Source organism: Orcinus orca, chromosome 16, assembly GCF_937001465.1.
Source record: "Orcinus orca chromosome 16, mOrcOrc1.1, whole genome shotgun sequence".
Classification (NCBI taxonomy): domain Eukaryota; kingdom Metazoa; phylum Chordata; class Mammalia; order Artiodactyla; family Delphinidae; genus Orcinus; species Orcinus orca.
The window spans coordinates 23,461,156-23,480,960 of NC_064574.1; the positions used below are offsets into that span (position 1 = coordinate 23,461,156).

The 19,805-nt window shown below is 44.0% G+C and overlaps 1 long non-coding RNA gene across 1 annotated transcript in view; it reads left to right on the plus strand.

Moving 5' to 3' along the window:
* LOC117202468 (uncharacterized) overlaps positions 1–1,824 on the plus strand; it is a 33,633-nt gene extending 31,809 nt beyond the window's left edge. The window contains exon 4 of the long non-coding RNA XR_004484828.2: positions 1,072–1,824. This is a non-coding gene — a long non-coding RNA (uncharacterized LOC117202468). The remainder of the gene's footprint in view (positions 1–1,071) is intronic.
* The last annotated feature ends 17,981 nt before the right edge of the window (positions 1,825–19,805 follow it).

The window sequence follows — 19,805 nt, forward strand, 5'->3', positions numbered from 1 at the left end:
GGCACCATATAAAGGTGTCCTATAGCATCCACACCAGAAGTATATAAGTAAAGGAAGATAAACAAGGTTGGAAACATGGATCAGAAGCTGGTCTGTGGCAAATTCTTCCAATCATGAAGATTGTAAAAATGGAAGCAGAGGACTCCGTTTTTGTTTTTTGTTTTTTTTAATTTATTTTTGGCTGTGTTGGGTCTTCGTCGCTGCCTGCGGGCTTTCTCTAGTTGCAGTGAGCGGTGTCTACTCTTCGTTGCGGTGCGCATGCTTCTCATTGTTGTGGCTTCTCTTGTTGTGGAGCACAGGCTCCAGGCACGCGGGCTTCAGTAGTTGTGGCACGCAGGCTCAGTAGCTGTGGCTTGCGGGCTCTAGAGCACAGGCTCAGTAGTTGTGGTGCATGGGCTTAGTTGCTCTGCGGCATGTGGGATCTTCCCAGACCAGGGCTCGAACCCGTGTCCCCTGCCTTGGCAGGCAGATTCTTAACCACTGCGCCACCAGGGAAGTCCCGAGGACTCAGTTTTTACCAACACTTATTAAAAGTGGAACTTTTCGGGAATTCCCTGGCAGTCCAGTGGTTAGGACTCTGCGCTTTCACTGCCAAGGGCCTGGGTTCAATCCCTGGCTGGGGAACTAAGATCCCACAAGCCGTGTGGTGTGGCCAGAAAATAAAATAAAATAAAATTGGAAAAAAGAAGGAACTTTTCTTCTTCTAAGAATGTACTTGATAATGCAATGTACACAATTATAAATGTACACATCATAAGAAAGACTGAATCATCTTTATTTTTCTCTATAGAATCATATTATGAAGCTATTATCATATAAGGTCAAAGAAAATGCCCCCAAAAGTAGGAAAAAATACTTGGAGAGGTGTTTCAGGCAGTTAATTAATAAAAATATTATGTTATTTTTCTGGAATTTGTCATTTTTGTGATATATGTTAGTTTTTTAAAAATATGTAGTTTGCTATCTTTTTTTTCTCATTTTGAATAAAGAGTCACATTTGTGCCAAATTTTATATATTTGATTTTACATTTTTTTTCTTAAGGAAGCCCCTCTCCAAATTATATGTTTCAGTTCCTACAAAACCTGGACCTGCCTTCAACCCTTAGGATGAATATGTTGGCAAAGATTAAGCCTTCCTTACCCCTTAAGAAGCTCTGGTTATAATTTGTCCCCTCTGGCCCTTTGGAAATGAAGTTTCTTGCCCTTTACTCTGATTTCGACACAGAAATAAAACTTTTAAAGGCGTCATTAAGTGAATGATACTTTATGCCTTCTGTTCTTCACCTTGCCTTTTTCACTTAACCGTATATCTTAGAGGCCTTTCTCTTCATATGTGAAGAACTTCCCCGTTCCTTTCAGCAATTACCTCTTATTCCTTTGTATGAATATACCATATTTATCTTACTGCTGTACCATGGATTGTCATGTAGGTTGATTCCAGTATTACCATCACAAACAATGCTGCAGTAAGTAACCTTATACATCTGTCATTTCACAGAGTACAGTCGTAGGATAAATTTTCAGGATTTGTCTTCCCATGAGTATATGAGAAAAGTTTAGGTTGGAAGAAATTTTTCTTCAGATTTTTTTATTGTGGAAAAATATACATAACATAAAACTTACCATTTTAACCATTTTCAGGTGTACGGTCCAGTGGTATTAAGTACGTTCACACTGTTGTACAACCGTCACCACCGTCCATCTCCAGAATTTCTTCATCTTCTCCAACTGAAACCCTGTACCATAAACAGTAACTCCCTATTCCCCACTTTCCCTAGCTCCCGGCAACCATCATTTTACTTTTTGTATCCATAGATTTTCTTACTCTAGTACCTCATAAAAGTGGAATCATACAGTATTTGTCTTTTTGTGTCTGACTTATTTCATTTAGAGTAATGTCCTCACGGTGCATCCGTGTTGGAACCTGTGTCAGAATGTCCTTTTTTTTTTTTTTTTTTAAGGCTGAATGATATTTTGCTGTATAGGTATACCATGTTTTGCTTATCCATTCATCTGTCCTTGGAAGCTTGGGTTGTTTCCACCTTTTGGCTATTGGGAATAGCTGCTATGAACATGGATGTGCAGAAATCCATTGAGTTCCTGTTTTCAATGCTTTTGGGTAGATACCCAGAAGTTTCATCAGATTTTGAAGGCATTACTCTGCTGTCTCTCAGCTTTTAGTATTGTAGTTGGGAAATCCCAAGTCATTCTGAATACTGATACTTTGTATATGACCTACTTTTTCTTCTCTAGAAATCTCTAGAATGTCCTCGAATGCTTAGTGAACTGGAATTTCTTGATAATATGTCCTGATATGAGTCTGTTTCTTCCCCTATTGCTGAGAGTTCTGGGAGTCAAGAGTGGGGTGAAAGCCAGGGGGGTGGGGGTGGGAGGGTCTCACCATTTAGTATTATGAGCTCTGAGCCTCACTGGCAGTGTTCCCAGAGCTGGCGGAGGAAGAGGGCTGAGGGTCTGGACATCTTCAAGAGTTAGTACGTGAACTTTCGTATAATCCCCTTGTTGGTATCTTCTCTGTCTCCTGTGCCTAGTGGCTACTTGTCCAGGGTCGTTCTTCTACCTTCTCCTAAAAATAAACTTCTGATCTGCCAGGGTCTGGGTTGCAGCCATGGTGGGTGGGTAGTAATGTAAGGAAAGGGATCTAAGAGTCTATTATTTTATATGTATATATTTTTGAAAGTATTTTTATTTATTTATTTATTTTTGGCTGCATTGGGTCTTTGTTGCTGCACGCGGGCTTTCTCTAGTTGTGGCGAGCGGGGGCTACTCTTCATTGCTGTGTGTAGGCTTCTCATCGCGGTGGCTTCTCTTGTTGCGGAGCACAGGCTCTAGGCACGCGAGCTTCAGTAGTTGTGGCTCACGCGCTCTAGAGCGCAGGCTCAGCAGCTGTGGCGCACGGGCTTAGTTTCTCCGCAGTGTGTGGGATCCTCCTGGACCAGGGCTCGAACCGGTGTCCCCTGCATTGGCAGGCGGATTCTTAACCACCGTGCCGCCAGGGAAGCCCTATTATTTTATATTTAGGCAGCTTTTTAAGCCCTCTTCTGCCCATCGTCCTTGCTATAGCACCCCCTCCCCCAACCTCACCTTCATGCCCCCTTCTAGAGGTGCCCCTGATTTCTGAATTTTTTGAGAATTCTGTGGTATAAATCAGGTTAAATTTTCACCTTTCCTTATTGCCTGCTTGGTTTTGCCATCTGATAGTACTTGTCCATTTACTTTTTTTTTTTAAGCAAAGACCGTATTCTTTTTTTTTTTAATTTTATTTATTTATTTATTTTGGCTGCATCCGGTCTTTGTTGTGGCACGCGAGATCTTTCATTGCAGCCTGCGGGCTCTTAGCTGCAGCGCACACATGGGTTTCTCTCTAGTTGTGGCGTGGGGGTTTTCCTCTTCTCTAGTTGTGGCGTGGGGGCTCCAGAGCACGTGGGCTCTGTAGTTTGCAGCACGCAGGTTCTTTAGTTGAGGTGTGCGAGCTCAGTCGCTGTGGTGCGAGGGCTTAGTTGCCCCGAGGCATGTGGGATCTTAGTTCCCCGACCAGGGCTCGAACCCGTGTTCCCTGCATTGGAAGGCGGCTTCTTGACCACTGTGCCACCAGGGAAGTCCCCTTGTCCATTTACTTTCTACCCTCAACAATTCTGTAGTGCTCCCCTCTCCCATTCTCCTCTTTCTTGTGGGTTTATGCATTTTGAAAGTAGAGTTTCAAAAGGGAGCCACATTATATACCTGTGATACCTCTACCATCTTCAACTTAATTTTTTTCCCACATGGCTTCCCAATGGTCCCAACACCCTTGTGTTGAGTAGTCTACCTTGCTCCCTCCGGGTTGAGATGCCAGCCTTATCCTACACCAAATAGCAGGTCCCATTTTTCTGTGGATCCTATTACTGAGCTTTGTCTTCTGTTTCAACAGGTCTTTATTGAGCACATTCTATGTGCCAGACTCTGATCTAGGCCAGGCTCTGATCTAGGCACTGGAGATAAAAGCAGTGTATAAAGTACAACCTCCGCCTCCTGGAGATTCCATTCTAGTGAAGGGAGACAGGCAATAGATAATGTCAGGTAATGGTAAGTACTAGGAAGAAAAAGAGAATAAGGCACAGAGAGTGAGAGGTTGAGCTGCTGTAGATACCAGCAGAGGAGTGCCATCTCAGGAGGTGATGATGAATAGGATCTTTATAAATGGGAAACTCCAGCCATGCATGGATCTTTAGAGAGGGGGGTGTCACAAGCAGAGGAAATACCCAGAGCAAAGACCCTGAGACAGAAATGAGCTGGGTGAGGGACTTCCCTGGCGGTCCAGTGGTTAAGACTCCACGCTTCTACTGCAGGGGGCGCGGGTTCAATCCCTGCTCGGGGAACTAAGATCACGCATGCCATGTGGCCAAAAAAGGAAAAAAAGAAAAAGAAATGAGCTGGGTGAGTTTGAGGAATAACAAGAACAGTCGTGGCTGGAGCCCTGCAGGCAAAGGGGGAAGTGGTACCTGGGGCCAGATTTTGCAGGACCTGGTAGGCCGTGGCCAAAAGTGTGTGTTTTATTCCACACACAACGGGAAGTCATTGTAGTGTTGAGAACAGAAGAATGGAGACATAAGCATCATTACGTGTTAAAAGCAAGGCTGTGGTGGCTGTATGGAGAACAGACTTCGGGGGAGGAGGCAGGAGTGGCAACAGTTGGGTTATTGTCCTAACCTGCTGAGAAAGAGGTGCCTTGGACTAACGGGAAGTGGGGTGGACAGGTGAGAAGCTATTGGTTCTGGAATATATTCTGAAGGTAGAGCCAACAGAACAGGTGGGCTGAGGACTGGATATGGGTGGAAAGGAAAAGATTGACCTTATCAACTAGCAGAGCTGCAGTGATTGAGCTTGACTAGGTGCTCGACACAAATCCTTTCGTTTGCTCTGCATAACCCTTTGAGAGGGGCTTCCCTGGTGGCACAGTGGTTAAGAATCCACCTGCCAATGCAGGGGACACGGGTTTGAGCCCTGGTTCAGGAAGATCCCACATGCTGCAGAGCAACTAAGCCTGTGCGCCACAACTACTGAGCTCGCATGCCGTAACTACTGAAGCCTGCGCACCTGGAGCCCGAGCTCCACAACAAGAGAAGCCACCGCAATGAGAAGCCCGTGCACCACAACGAAGAGTAGCCCCTGCTCGCCGCAACTAGAGAAAGCCCCTGCGCAGCAGCAAAGACCCAACGCAGCCAAAAATAAATAAACAAAATAACCCTTTGAGACAAATTATACCTTTTTGAAGAGTAGAGGGAAAGGAGACACAGATAGTTTAAGTAACCTGCCTGTGATTATACTCTGGTCATTGGGGGAGATAGGATTTTATTTCTATAAGGTCAGTAGTAATGTCCCTTCTTCTCTTTCTGATTGTAGTAATTGAGTCTTCTCCCTTTTTGTCTTGGTCAGTCTAGCTGAGGATTTGTCAGTTTTTACAAGCTTTTCAAAGAACCCACTTTTGGTTTTAATTTTCTCTAATGTTTTTCTGTCCTCTATTTCATTAATGTCTGCTGTAATCTTTATTTCCTCCTGTTTGATTTAGGTTTAATTTTCTCCTCTTTCCTCTTTTATAGTGTCTTAAGGTAGAAGGTTAGGTTTTTTTTTAACATCTTTTTTTTTTCATTTTAACATCTTTATTGGAGTATAATTGCTTTACAACGGTATGTTAGTTTCAGCTTCACAACAAAATGAATCAGTTATATATATACATATGTTCCCATATCTCTTCCCTCTTGCGTCTCCCTCCCTCCCACCTTCCCTATCCCACCCCTCCAGGCGGTCACAAAGCACCGAGCTGATCTCCCTGTGCTATGTGGCTGCTTCCTACTAGCTATCGGTTTTACATTTGGTAGTGTATATATGTCCATGCCACTCTCTCGAAGGTTAGGTTTTTGACTTGAAATCTTTCTTCTTTTTCAAAAAATAAGCCTGTACAGTTATGAGTTTCCCTTCAAGCAGTGCTTTAGCTACATCCCATAAGTTTTGATATTTTCATTCATTTCATAGTATTTTCTAATTTCCCTTGTACTTTCTTCTTTGCATCATTTATTGGTTACTTTTTAAAATAATTATTTATTTGGCTGCACCAGGTCTTAGTTGCAACATGCAGGATCTTTGTTGCTGCATGCAGGATCTTTAGTTGTGGCATGCAGGATCTAGTTCCGTGACCAGGGATCGAATCCAGGCCCCCTGCATTGGGAGCACGGAGTCTTAACCACTGGACCACCAGGGAAGTCCTTCATTTATTGGTTATTTAGGAATATGTTTGGTTTCCATATATTTGTGATTTTTCCCAAATTTCTTTTTGTTATTGTTTTCGAATTTCATTGCATTGTGCTCAGAGAACATACTTTGTATTATTTCAGCACTTTTAAATCTATTGAGGTTTTTTTTTTTTTTCTTTAATGCTCTCTTTTTTTTTTTTCTTTGCGGTACGCGGGCCTCTCACTGTTGTGGCCTCTCCCGTTGCGGAGCACAGGCTCCGGACGCGCAGGCTCAGCGGCCATGGCTCACGGGCCTAGCCACTCTGCAGCATATGGGATCTTCCCGGACCGGGGCATGAACCTGTGTCCCCTGCATCGGCAGGCGGACTCAACCACTGCGCCACCAGGGAAGCCCTGAGGTTTGTTTTATGGCCAAGCATGTAGTCTATCCTGGAGAATGTTCCATGTGCACAAGAGAAGAATGTGTATCGTGGTGTTGGGTGAGGAGTTCTATAGATGTCTGTCAGGTCTAGGTGGTTTATAGTGTTGTACAAGTCTTCTATTTCCTTGTTGATCTTTTGCCTAGCTATTCCGTCCTCTTTTTTTTCTTTCTGGCTGTGCCACATGGCTTGTAGGATCTTAGTTCCCTGACCAGGGATTGAACCTGTGCCCCCTGCAGTGGAAGTGTGGAGTTTTAACCACTGGACTGCCAGGGAATTTCCTCCATCCATTATTGAAAGTTGGGTATTGAAGTGCCCAACTTTTATTGTTGAATTGTCTTCTTCTCCCTTCATTTCTGTCAGTTTTTGCTTCATATATTTTGGTGCTCTGTTATCAGGTACATATATGTTTAAAATTCTTATATCTCCCTGATGGATTGACCCTTTTATCATTATAAAATGTCCCTCTTTATCACTAGTAGAGGATAATATTCTTTTTTTTTTTTTTTTTTTTTAGCCTAGCAATGCAGCTTATGGAATCTTAGTTCCCTGACCAGGGATTGAACCCAGGCCCTCGGCAGTGAAAGTGTGGAGTCCTAACCACTGGACCACCAGGGAATTCCCTAGGGGATAGTATCTTAAACCCAGTCAGTGTGATTCTCAAGTCCATGTTCCTAACCTCATACCAACTGTCCTGCTTCTGGAAGGTGCATCTTCAGGTATTCCTCCATCTCTTGTGTTCTAAGTCATTCCAGACTCACCCAAGTGTTCTATGTCACCTGGATCTTCCTGCCCTGGGTCTTAATAAGACAGCTGAAATTCCATTCTGTGCTCTGGGCGAGTCCCAAACCCTTCGCAGGATGCCTGCAGATTACTAGACGTTTTCACTCTTCATCTTGGGCCCTGGAGCCTGCTTGCCCACGAGCATGCCCTGGTTCTGTAGAGTCTTCACAGTTCAATCACTTTTGCCTTCACCTCTCCCGGTGTCTCCCCACAGTCTCCCCATCCCTCACCAAACCTTGCTTACACAGGTGGAGTAAGCCATTTACTGTAGAAGGGTGAGAGGGAAGGCGTACTTTACAGAAACACAGAGGACTTCCATTTCCATGTTCTCCATCCACGGGCATCCTCTGGTGCCTCAGCTCCTGGAAGATTTGTCATGGCCCAACAGTATCCCGCCTTCCATCACCTGTCCCAGGCTCTGGTCTCCTCTCCCTTCTATTTCGAGGTCCTTCTTCTCTCTCCCCTCACCCCCTTCCTGTCTGTAGCAAAAACAAATTTCCCTCTCTGCTTTCTGCCGAGTGACTTAATGGGTGCTTTTGTTGTCTTTGTTTCTTTGGATTCTCAAGGGTCAGGCTTTGTCTGCTTTGGTGGAGCCCCTTAAGGAATTTCCCTAAACCCAGACTAACTTAAGAGTAGTGGGAGGGACCTCCCTGGTGGTCCAGTGGTTAAGAATCCAAGCTTCCAATGCAGGGGGCCTGGGTTCAATCCCTGGTCAGGGAACTAGATCCCAACAAAGAGTTCGCATGCTGCAACTAAGACCCAGTGCAGCTAGCTAAATAAATAAATTAAAAAAGAAAAAAAATATATATATATAAAAGAGTATTGTGGGACCAGCAGTTAGATAAGAAAACTTTCCACCTGGCTTTGCTGGGTTTATTGTCCTGCCTTTCTGCTGTGGTTGGGTGAAATGTTGGCATTTCCTGGACATTTTGATTATTTGTGGGAGCAGAATATTTGAAGCCAGGAGTTTTCAGAAGAGTCTCGAGATATGTGATGCTGAGTGAATCATCAGTCTGAGGCCCAGGGAGCGCCTACAGCAAGTTAGTGGTGGAGCCAGTCCTCAAGCCCCAGCCCTGGGATGTACCTTGACCCTGGTGGACCTTGATGCTGATGTACCTTGGGTCATTCCCTTCCCATCCCTGAGCCCAACTTGCCATATGGGAAATGGGGATAAGAGCACTGTCTCGTCCCAAGACTATTGTGAGAGATAAATGACAAAATGCTTATGCCGCGCTCTGTCTAATGCTTGGCAAATAGCAAGGGAAAGTTACACAAAAAATCTTCACTTAGTTACATTCTATGACTTCTGACAGTTTTCTAATCTGCTTCACAGCTCAGTGTGTATGCGTTTCATATGGGCAAGACAGGCTTCTACAGTAAATCCATAGCAAGAGGATACTTACTTTTTGCACGGAATAGCAGGAAGCACCCCAGAGAAAGCTGTTATTTTTGGTAAAGAGCAAAGTATATGTCCACACAAAAATTTGTGCATGAATGTTCATGGCAGCCTTATTCATAATGGCCCCAAATTGTAGGCAACCCAAATGTTTATCAACTGATGAAAGAATAAATTGTGTTAGATCCTTACAATGGAATACTACGCAGCATTGAAAAGGAACCACAGATACATGCAGTAACAGAAATGAATCTCAAAAATATGCCAAATGGGACTTCCCTGGTGGCGCAGTGGTTGAGAGTCCGCCTGCCGATGCAGGGGACAGGGGTTCGTGCCCCGGTCCGGGAAGATCCCACATGCCGCAGAGCGGCTGGGCCCGTGAGCCATGGCCGCTGAGCCTGCACGTCCAGAGCCTGTGCTCCTCAACGGGAGAGGCCACAACAGTGAGAGGCCCACGTACTGAAAAAAAAAAAAAAAAAAAGAAAAGAGCCAAGTGAAAGGAGCCGGACACAAAAGAGTAAGTATTGTATGACCTACTCATTTAAAATTCTAGAAAAGGCAGAGAAATCTGTAAAAGGTAGATCAGTGGTTGCATGAACTGAGAGATAGGAAGAAGGGCTCAACCAAAAAGGGGAATGAACAAACATTTGCCAAAACGAATTTCATTCTGCATTTAAAGTGGATAAGTTTTATTTAAAACCAAAAAAAAAAAAAAACGAATGGTTCACAGACAAAGCAATAGTAAAGAGAAACAAATGCAACAACAACAAACGTTTAAATTTAATCATACATTAAATTTAAGTTGGGGGACTTCCCTGGCAGTCCAGCTAAGACTCTGAGCTCCCAATGCAGTGGGCCGGGTTCGATCCCTGGTCAGGGAACTAGATCCCACATGCTGCAACTAAGAGTTCGCATTGCCACAACTAAAGATCCCACATGTCACAACGAAGATCCCGCATGCTGCAACTAAGACCCAGTGCAGTCAAATAAATAAATAAGTATTTTTAAAAAACATTTTAAGTTGGGAATTCCCTGGCGATCCAGTGGTTGGAACTCCATGCTTTCACTGCTGAGGATGTGGGTTCGATCCCGGGTCGGGAAACTAAGATCCTATAAGCTGTGTGGCTCAGCCAAAAAATAAATAAATAAATTTAAGTTGATCAGCAGCTTACGTATCATGCTCTTTGTTCACTTGGTTGTAAAATTACTTTCTCATCATCCTAGTTGGGTACATTTTACAGCTCAGCGTCTGGATAAACAAAATCCTTTAAGATCCAAATACCTTGTGCCTGACAGTTTCCCTTTAGCTGAGGTGAATTTCTTTCTGAAGGGAGGATTTATATCTGACTTCATATTTTTCTTTCTCAGAGGTGAGGAACACTTATATTCTGTTTCTGTAGGTCTCTATCCTTAGAGCAGGGGGGACGTGCTGGCGGGTTTCGGCCAGGGCAGTGACATGGTCCCATATACTTGGAAAGAGCAACTGGAAACTGCCCTGTGGAGGATGGATGAGAGGCACGTGGGGGGAGAATCAGGAAGGCCGCTTAAGAGGCTGGTACAGTTCATGGAGCCGTACGCTTCAAATGTATGCATTTTTCTCTATATAAATTATATATTCAGTTTTTTAAAAAATGAGAACAAAAAGACTGTTGCAATAGTCCACGTGAAGTCCAGTGGCCAGAGAAAGGGGCTCCAGGCCATTCTGAGAGCAGTGGGACAAGTCTAGGGACTCGAGTGGGATCCTGATTGCAGAACTGACAGGGTTGGAGGAGAGGTTGGGAAACTGAGAGGAAGTACTGGGGGAGGAATGGGGGGCCAGGAGAGGGAGGGAGCCAGGTCATATTTGAGCACTGAAGACGAGCATTTCTGAGTGGGTCTCAGGGGCCCCGGCTGAGTGAATAAACTTACTTTGTAGCTCTCGGATTCCGCTAGGATGGAGCTGAGAAAAGACCTAGACCCCGTCCTCGATTGTCATGGCTCAGTGGCAGTGGGGAAAGGGGATAGCCTTCTTGGGCCGGTTGGGGAAGGCATGGAGGGACTTTGGGGGAGGACGTAGACGTCCCTTTATGACCCCTCCTTCGTACACCCTCCTTACCTGTTTGCCTCCCAGATCTGAGGGTGGGGGATTAGTAACCAAGTGATAAGGGTCTGACCCACCTGGGTGTGAATTCTAGTTCTGAAGTTCCCTAGCTGTGTGACGCTGGACAGGTGGCTTAACATTTTTGAGCCTCAGTTTCCTCACTTGTAAAATGGGGATAATACCTTATTTGCTCGCATATGACTTTTGCCCCGTTTTCCCCAGGAAAATGCAATTTGCAATTTCCCTGTTGCCTTGTAATGTGCTCATATCGTAGATGGACGGGGATGGTGCAAAGGGTGGTTCTTGGTTACCTGGGTGAAGAATTCCTTTATTTAAGCTCCTGAGGGCTCCATGAGCCTGGGGCCACCAGTCCCTTGAGCGTCTTAGAACAGAAGGCAGCTCTGGGGAGGCAGCAGGCATGTCGGAAAGCAGAGGGGGCTGGGAATTGACTTCTCTGTCTGGAACTCTCTGGGTGACCTTGGGCGACCCCTAGTGGAGAAGTGTGACAACACACAACATGCCTGCAAGGATGCGTTTTGCAGCTTTGTACCAGATTTTGCTGAAAATACATGCTTTTGCTGCAGGTCCCAGGTAGAAATTCCTTCAGTGTATTTTTGCATTGTGGCTTGCTTTTTATTCACTTGGATTCAGCCCTGTGTTCTCAGTTACACCAATGTGTGTATGGAAGGGCCTTTCGTTTACTGGCAAATCTAGCATACCTTGTTACTGATGTCATTTTTTCCTTAGCTTTTGGGATTTTTGTCCTTTCCAGAGCTGGTGAATTCCTACTAGAATCCTCTGAACTGTATTTACATAACAAAAGTGTTTTCTCCTATAAAACCATTTTAAGATCCCATTCAGTGCATGTATTTAAAAATTCATTTTATGTAATAACTTTTTTAAAAAGTAGCACTTTCTACTTACCAGGCACTGTTCTGTGTACTTTATAACTATAAACTTATTTAATCCTCATAATAACTCTATGAGGGTGAATGTTATTATCCCCTTAATAGTTGAGAAACTGAGCCTCAGAGAGGTTAAATAACGGGCTCAAGTTCATGCTGCTGATACATGGCAGAACCAGGATTGCAACCTCATTTTGTTCTCTTAATTATTCTCCTGTGTTACCTGTGACCTCAAAATTATTTCTGCAAAGCTTTCCATGTAAAATTGGGATGCATCTTATGTACTTGTGTATCTTATAAACCAATAAAGATGGTACTAACAGCTGGACTTAACCCAACTTAACCTCAAGTCTGAGACTCAGTTCCTCTTCGCAGTGACCCCAGGCCCCCTAGGCCTCATCTGTAAAATGGGGGTGGGCATGTGAAGAATTGGGTTTTTTTTGTTTTTTTTTTTTTGTTTTTTTCGGTACGTGGGCCTCTCACTGCTGTGGCCTCTCCCGTTGCGGAGCACAGGCTCCGGACACGCAGGCTCAGCGGCCATGGCTCACGGGCCCAGCCGCTCCGCGGCATGTGGGATCTTCCCGGACCGGGGCGCGAACCCGTGTCCCCTGCATCAGCAGGCGGAGTCTCAACCACTGCGCCACCAGGGAAGCCCTGAATTGTTTTAAGGTTTGATTTATTTACACTTATATTTCTTTCCTCAGATCCATTTTGATGCACAAAGAAGGTCTGGCATATACCGCCCCCAAGCCTAGCACAGGATTTTACACACAGTGGTCCTCCCATAAATGTCCTGGGGATGAAGGGAAGACTAGCTCTAATGAACATCCCCACCTTACCTCTCCTGGAAGTTAATTTCTAGCCGGGGGAAAATTGCTGATAATTTCTATGGTAATTTCTTTCTATGGTAATTTCTATGGTAATTGCTGGTAATTTCTTATTAGAATTAAGTCCCACCTTAAGAGGTAATATAAAGTAATTCCTAACTTCACAATGACTGATGAAGCTGGTGCTCTTGTTTTCCTTTATTTGGCAGATGTGGTGGGAAAGGGGGGTCAATGGTTTTTCGCAGGTGACTCAGTGAATGTGAGTGGGAATCAGGCCAGGCTATGGGTGGGTGAGACTCTAGTCCTTGTGATGTCCTTTCTGGTTGCTGCTGTAGTCATTGCCTGTGGCCATTGCTGCCCCACCTTGAGTGCTAGCTTTGAAGAAAGGGACTATTCAGCCTGAGTGTCCAAGAGCCAGCCAGAGGCTCCATGGACCTAGACTGCAGGCTCATTGAGGTGGGATCCTAACAGGTTAGAACTGGAGGGACCTTGGAGGTCCTTTAGAGGCAGCTAACATCAGGATAGCAGACTAGGCTGGGAATTCCAAGTTCTTTTTTTTTAACATCTTTATTGGAGTATTATTGCTTGAATTCCAAGCTCTTTGTCCCAAATTATCTGGGCAACCTTATGCTTGCCTCCGCCCTATTCTGGGCCACAGCTGGGATACTGGAGGTCCATCTAGCTCTGGTGTTCCCAGCATTTCCATTTTATGTGTGAGGATGCTGATGCCCAGAGAGGGACAGGGATTTGCCCATATAATTTTACAGCCAGAGGGATTCTTAAAAAGATCCCTTTCACCCCTGAAATCAGACTACCTAAATATAGTGATTGCTCATTAAGTGTGGGCCATTATTTTTAAAGTTATTTTATTTTGTTCACATGTTGCTTTTACTCAGAATTTTTTTTTTTAAATAAATTTATTTATTTATTTATTTTTAGCTGCATTGGGTCTTTGTTGCTGCGCGCGGGCTTTCTCTAATTGCAGTGAGCGGGGGCTACTCTTGGTTGTGGTGCGTGGGCTTCTCATTTTGGTGGCTTCTCTTGTGTGGAGCATGGGCTCTAGGCGTGCGGGCTTCAGTAGTTGTGGCATGTGGGCTCAGTAGTTGTGGCACACGGGCTTAGTTGCTCCACGGCATGTGGGATCTTCCCAGACCAGGGCTCAAACCCATGACCCCTGCACTGGCAGGCGGATTTTTAATCACTGCGCCACCAGGGAAGCCCGGCCATTATTTTATTAAGCAACATCTTATACAGTGATTGAGTGTGGGTCTTTCTAGTTGTGGGACCTTGACTTGAATAGGTCACTTAACTTTCTCCTGCCTCAGCTTCCTGGGTGTGGATTGGGTTAATAACAGCCCGTCTTTATGGGGGAGTTGTACAGAATAAAAGATGATTGTCCATGTAAAATGTAGAGCTTGCCACATGGCGCATAGTAAGTGCCCAATAAAAATGAAAGTCTGTCCCTGCTTGAAACCTTCCAGTGGTTCCCATGGCATTTATAGTCCTATCCAAACTCCTGCAGGGTCCTAGAAGACTCTGAATTCATCATTTGGCCCCTGCCACCTTGGCCCCTTCTCTCATACCAGCCTCAACCCCACTTACTTTATGCCAAGTTCATATGTATACAGTGGGTTTTTGTTTTGAATATCAAGACCATTCTTTTTTAAAATTTTTATTTTTATTTATTTATTTTTGGCTGCATCGGGTCTTAGTTGCGGCACACAGGATCTTTCGTTGCGGCACGCGGGCTCTTTGTTGCGGCACGTGAGCTTCTCTCTAGTTGTGGCACGTGGGCTCCACAGCGTGCAGGCTCAGTAGTTGTGGTGCGTGGGCTTAGTTGCTCTGTGACATGTGGGATTTTGGTCCCCCGACCAGGGATCAAACCCACGTCCCCTGCGTTGGAGGGTGGATTCTTAACCACTGGACCACCAGGGAAGTCCCTTGTTTGTTTTTTGTTTTTTATTTTGTCTTTAACCTCTTGTTGTTTCCTCTGATTTCAGCTTAAATGTCACCTCCTCAGGAAGGCTGTCCCTGACCACTCAGGACTCCCTTCCCCCCATTAATCTCTTTCCTACATCACACTTAACCTAGTTGGTGATGGTTAGTTTTGCTGTTTATTGTCTCTCTCTTTCTCCCCTGCTCAATGGTAAACTGTTTTGTTCACTGTGGAATCTCCCAGCACCTGCGACCTCCCATAATAGGCTCTAAATAGATGCTTGTTGTACCTGGTATCCAGTCTCCAGTAGAGGCCCCTCACCTACATCCACATTGGTCTTTCTTGGGCAAATCTGATCAAGCTCTGTCCTGCTTCAGATGCATCAAAGACTCCTTGGTGCTCTGGGGGCAGGCAGGAGGGAAAACCAAATGCTCTCACCTCACATTCAGGTCCTTTCAGATCTGGCTCTGCGTCTTTCTCCCCACCCTGCCTCACACTCCAGCACTGATACTGTGGGCAAAGTCATTTCCCCTGTTTGACTTGCTTTATTTCTCAGTTAAGTTGACCAACTTCCTTCTGAACTTCAGATTAACCTCACTCATTTCTTGTGTACATATCATTGCATGCCTGTCCTTGTGGAGGTTTATCGTTTATCCATCAGGTAGCACCCTGTTAATTTCAGGTGCTCTTTTCTGTCTCACTCTGTTTCTCTTTCCCCAATCCAGGTGACTCCCACCTCCTTTTCCTCCCTGTCTCCTGTGCCCCTCCCCCACCCTACAAATCCCCTCTAAAATATTTTCTTTGGGTCCTTGTCCATACAGTCCTTTGAGCAATCCTATGCTGGTTTTAAAATCTTATGCACATTTTAAAATTACATTTAAGTTGTTAGGCGATAGCTCTCATTCTGTTTCTCCCCCCCACACACACACATTGTTTTTAATATCTATTTATGTGATGCAGGAACATTGAGTTCATTGCATCAGAGTGCCGCATGGTATTCCACGGCATGCATCCTCACATTTCACTTACTCATTCTCCTTGTGACAGGCATGGGGGTTTCCTCCAACACCCTGCTACCATCAGTGCTGCTGGCCTGCTGTTGTCCTGCCTCTTCTGGGCTTGCCCAGTTTCCCTGGGAGATGTTTCCAGGTGTGGAGTTGCTGAACCGGAGGGGCTTTACTTGTTCACAAGTACTGGCAAGTGCTGTCCCGCATGCGGGACCAGTCCATCCCTGATCACCCAGCGTAGGAGAATTCCCCTTTGTCTCCATCTTTGCCAATGTTCGGTATTATCCATCTCTCTGATTGGCAATCTGATGAGTATAAAGTGGTCTCTTGCTTTTGCTTTCTGGACACCAGTGAGATTGATTTATTGTTCTTGTTAGTTGAAATTCCCCTTTTGTGAATCTCCTGTTTATACACTTTGCTCATTCGCCTATTAGATTCTATAACTTTTTCTTTTAATATTTTAGATATTAATTCCTTGTTTCATTTTAATAGAGTAAAAATTCACCGTTTCTAAAAAATGAGTTTTACTAACACAACATTGTATTGATAAATCAACTATAGTCCAATATAAAATAAAAATTAAGAAAAATTTAAAAATAAAAAATGAATTTTTTAAAATTAATTTTTAATGGAGTATAGTTGATTTACAATGTTGTGTTAGTTAAAAAATGAGTTTTAACAAACATAAACAATCATATAATCACCACCATAATCAAGACAGAGAACAGTTCTATCGTCCCCACCCCCACCCCACCTCCAGAATTCCCTGATGTCCCTTTTACAGTCAGTCTCTCTTCCCACCCCTAGCTTCTGGCAATCGCTAAGCTGTTTTCTGTCTTATAGTTTTGTCATATTCAGACTGTCGTACAAATGGAATCATATAGTATATAGCCTTTTTTTTAAAAAAAAAATGTATTTGGCTGTGCCAGGTCTTAGTTGCGGCATGTGGGATCTAGTTCCCTGACCAGGGATCGAACCAGGGCCCCCTGCATTGGGAGCGCTGAGTCTTAACCACTGGACCACCAGGGAAGTCCAAGATACAGCCTTTTGAATCTGCTTCTTCCTTTGAGCATGATGCATCTGAGGTTCATCTCTCTGTTGTGTGTGTATCAGTAGGCAGTTTGTTCCTTCTTATTGATGCATAGCATTACATTGGATGAACAACCCACATTTTGTTTATCCGATTATTGTTTTTTATTTTTTTAATTTTTGGCTGCGTTGGGTCTTCGTTGCTGCACGCGGGCTTTCTCTAGTTGTGGTGAGCGGGCTTCTCATTGTGGTGGCTTCTCTTGTTGTGGAGCACCGGCTCTAGGCACACGGGCTCAGTAGTTGTGGCTCATGGGCTTAGTTGCTCCGTGGCATGTGGGATCTTCCTGGACCAGGGATTGAACCCATGTCCCCTGCATTGGCAGGTGGATTCTTAACCACTGCACCACCCAGGGAAGTCCCTGATTATTGTTTAAAGGATATTTGGATTGTTTCCAAATGTGTCAGTTTGATTTTGATGACCTTGACAGTTTTGAGTAGTCCTGATCAGGTATTCTGCGCAATGTCTAGCTTCTTGAACACTGTGCTTTGAGTTTTGCAGGGCATGATGCTCTGTGGACTTCACTTACCTGCTGGAGCCAATTAAGCTGTTGTCTGTGAAGGGGGTTTCGTGGATTGTTTAAGGCACACCATTTTTCTGGCGCCTGGAGTGAATTTTAAGTGTCTATAAAACTTTACCTTCGCTGACTCTCTGTTTCTCCCCTCATACCATCTCTTTTTTTTTTTAACTTTCTTTTTTCTTGGTTGCTTTTTTTCTGACTCTGTGTTTTATTTTAGTTCAGGCTATTCTCATGGTGGCCAGCAATGATTGACAGTTGGTTTTATGGTCTGTTTGTTGATCTCTGTGAGGACACTGGGGGTCTATTCTCTATCCAGTGGGAAAAGAGGGAGAATCTGATTTGTTAGTCTTCTTTTTTTTTTGATAGTTTGCTTATTATTTGTGAGCTCAAATCGGTTAAGAAAATATTGAGAGAAATAGAAAGCATTGAAAGGAGCAGCCCACTGGGATACAGGCCAGTGGGTTTTTGTGTTTTTTTGGTTTATTTTGGCACCTGGCTGAGGTTGTTGAACTGAAGCTGAAAGTTTTCGGTGTTTCTCTATGAGTCTGAAATATTTTATTACCTCCACAGAATGTTAATTAATAAGTCAAATTATACCTTTTAAATTTAAGAAGGTTTGTCTTGATTGGTTTATCAGAGCTAATGGGGTTTACATAAATATAAGGAAATACAAAAATTTCAAGAAAATAAAGAAATGGAAGTTTAGCAGTTTAAATATGCTAGCCTTTGAAGAGAAAATAAACGGCAACAACTAAGCTTTACAAAAATGTTAGCTTAAGAGGGTTTTTTTTGGACTAGTTATTTGTTTTAACAGCTTTATTGCTATATAATTTACATATCATAAAATTCACCCATTTAAAGTATACAGCTCAATTAATTTTAGTAGATTTAAAGAGTTGTACAACCATCAGCATAATTTAATTTCACTCTCCTTCTGCACCGTCCTTACCCCAGCCCTAGGCTGACACTAATCTACCTTATTCTCTGTAGATTTGCCTATTTTGGACATTTCATATAAATAGAATCATGCAATATGTGGTCTTTTGTTATGGACTTGTTTCATTTAGTGTAATTTTTTTGAGGTGTATCCATGTTGTAGCATGAATCAGTACTTCATTCTTTTTATTGCTGAATAATATCCCAGTGCATGGCCATAAAAAGAAAAGAAATTGAGTTGTTTTTAGTGAGGTAGATGGACCTAGAGTCTGTCATACAGAGTGAAGTCAGAAAGAGAAAAACAAGTACTGTATACATATATATGGGATCTAAAAAAAAAATAGTTCTGATGAACCTAGGGGCAGGACAGGAATAAAGACACAGATGTAGAGAATGGACTTGAGGACATGGGGAGGGGGCAGGGTAGGCTGGGACAAGTGAGAGAGTAGCATTGACATATATACACTACCAAACGTAAAATAGATAGCTAGTGCGAAGCAGCTGCATAGCACAGGGAGATCAGCTCAGTGCTTTGTGACCACCTAGAGGGGTGGGATAGGGAGGGGGGGAGGGAGATGCAAGAGGGAGGGGATATGGGGATATATGTATACATATAGCTGATTCACTTTGTTATACAGTAGAAGCTAATACAACATTGTAGAGGAACTATACTCCAATAAAGATGTTAAAAAAAAAATTCCAGTGCGGGGCTTCCCTGGTGGCGCAGTGGTTGAGAGTCCGCCTGCCGATGCAGGGGACGCGGGTTCGTGTCCCGGTCCAGGAAGATCCCACATGCCGCGGAGCGGCTGGCCCGTGAGCCATGGCCGCTGGGTCTGCGCGTCCGGACCCTGTGCTCCGTAGCGGGAGGGGCCACGACAGTGAGAGGCCCGAGTACCGCAAAAAAAAAAAAAGAAAAAAGAAAAAAAGGGAGTTCCCTCGTGGCCTAGTGTTTAGGATTCCAGCCTTACACTGCTGTGGCCTGGGTTCAATCCCTGGTCAGGGAACTGAGATCCCACAAGCCGTGTGGCATGGCCAAAAAATAAAATAAAATAAAACATGTTTATTAAGTGTTTATATTTCTTCTGAGATTCTCTTTTCATATTATTTGCTCATTTTTTTCCTACCATTGTCTTTTCTTTTCTGGCTGCCCTGACCAGGTCCTAACCACTGGACTGCCAGGGAACTCTCTGCCTTTTTCATATTGAATGGTTGAAGCTCTTTTTATAGGACAGTGTCATTGACATTTTTTATTAATCACACTACAAATATTTTCTCCCGATCTGTATTTGGTTTTAACTTTGCTTATGGTTTCTTTAGCCCTACAGAAGCATTTAGTCTTCATGCATTTAAATCCACTGGTCTTTGTGTGTGTGTCTTCTGAGTTTTGTGCCAGACTTTGAAAGTTCTGGGGGTGCTTCACTGTTACCTCTAAATGTTGCCTGTGAGAAATAAAACATTAGCTGCTGCTGCTGCTTTTCTGAAAAGCTGCTGTGAGATGTTAATAAATTAATGAGTGAAAAACCGCCTTCCCCCTGGCTCCTGAGTATGTGCCGCATGCACTCCTGCTCCCAGACGTTTGTTCAGGCCATTTCCATTCCCTGCAACACCTTTCCCTCTTAGCGGCTCCTGCAGATTCCCCCTGGCCTGCTGGCCTGCCCTTC